The sequence below is a fragment of the Amphimedon queenslandica genome, unplaced genomic scaffold, assembly GCF_000090795.2.
Source record: "Amphimedon queenslandica unplaced genomic scaffold, v1.1 AMPQUscaffold_2730_Cont25269, whole genome shotgun sequence".
In the NCBI taxonomy this organism is placed as follows: Eukaryota; Metazoa; Porifera; class Demospongiae; order Haplosclerida; family Niphatidae; genus Amphimedon; species Amphimedon queenslandica.
The window spans coordinates 1-1,329 of NW_003556936.1; the positions used below are offsets into that span (position 1 = coordinate 1).

The following is a 1,329-nucleotide window of genomic DNA, read 5'->3' on the forward strand; positions in this document are numbered from 1 at the left end:
CTCTCAGACTTTAAGAATACTCTAACAAAAGCTGGAATACAAGTACACTTCAACTATCCTATGTGTATATTTAATGATTGTACTTTAGGCTGAGTTTTGTGGTGGTGCTCTTATATGCAATGGAGTTGTGGCTATCAAAAGAGTAAGAGAATAGCTACTTGTGTGTGATAGCTGCAATGTTATCCAATAATGATATACTAATCCTCTCTCTCTCTCATTACAGACTGAAGGTGGAAAGATCAGTATTGAAGGCTCAGTCTCTGATGATTACTACCTCATAAGAAAGCTTTTATATGAACAATTTGCAATTGTGTAATGCATTTTTTGTCAAGCTCAAGCACTTTCCTATTCTCACTAATCCACCCCATCTAAAATAGACATGGAAGGATCTCAACCATAGTAACATAAAGCTGACTGTTCTTGTTCTATAGCTCAGTCTTCAGTAGCTATAATATACATGCACACACACTGGTAATAATGCTAATGCCATGCATTGGAGCTCAATAATAGAGGTTTTCATTGTCTTCCATATAAGGGCAAGAATCATCATAATGGTAAATGATTCCTGTGTCACTGGGTAAACTCTTTAATTGGTAGTCATGGTTTTATGTCCTTCTCTACATACATTATAGTAATCTCATTACCTTATGGCGGCGACATAATAACGTAACACCTGTTATTTAATATGTTGTCGCGTGATTTCGTTATCGGATTACAGGTCAGACCTGTTTTGTCTAATGTCACGCACTATTGTTGCTAAAACCGCAGGAATTTAACTTGTAAAATGAGCAAAAACAAGGCAAGCATTAGAGTAAGCTGTACTGTAATTTGAGAATTAAACGGGATAGATCTATCATAATTAATAACAAAAAAATGTGGACATGTTCATTTGTTTGATGATTCAGTGATATAAGTGATTGTAGAAATCAAAAAGAGCGAGAAAAAGGCACATGCATGTACAAGTAAGAAAGGAAATAGTTAAAAAGAAATACCAATATTATTTTGTCAATAGATTTGCAAGAGAGGGAGAGGAGATGGAGAAAGAGAACCATTTAACTGGACGATGAATCTCCACTTTCATTCTCATCAATCGGCTGAAGAAGTTCAGGAATGTAGCAATTAATTTTTCCAACTGCAGTCATTGCCTTAGGATCATGAAGTGCCTATATAAAAATGACAGTTGCATTGATTAACATTGAGAACTGCTAGAAAAGATACAAAAATGCAAAGCGAACATGATTAACTAATATGAAAAATTTTTAAAGGACTTCGATATGCAGAATTATTGAATTTCAAAAGGATAAAGGTTACAAAAACTAATGACGTGTG

At 34.5% G+C, this 1,329-nt stretch overlaps 1 long non-coding RNA gene across 2 annotated transcripts; it reads left to right on the forward strand.

The window, feature by feature from the left end:
* Window positions 1-1,224, forward strand: LOC109593137 (uncharacterized). Of its 2 annotated transcripts, XR_002190756.1 has the most exons (5): window positions 1-42; window positions 89-142; window positions 224-718; window positions 769-962; window positions 1,013-1,224. It is a non-coding gene; the product is annotated as an uncharacterized LOC109593137 (long non-coding RNA). The 2 variants fall into 2 exon arrangements; XR_002190755.1 differs by having other exon boundaries at window positions 769-1,224.
* The last annotated feature ends 105 nt before the right edge of the window (window positions 1,225-1,329 follow it).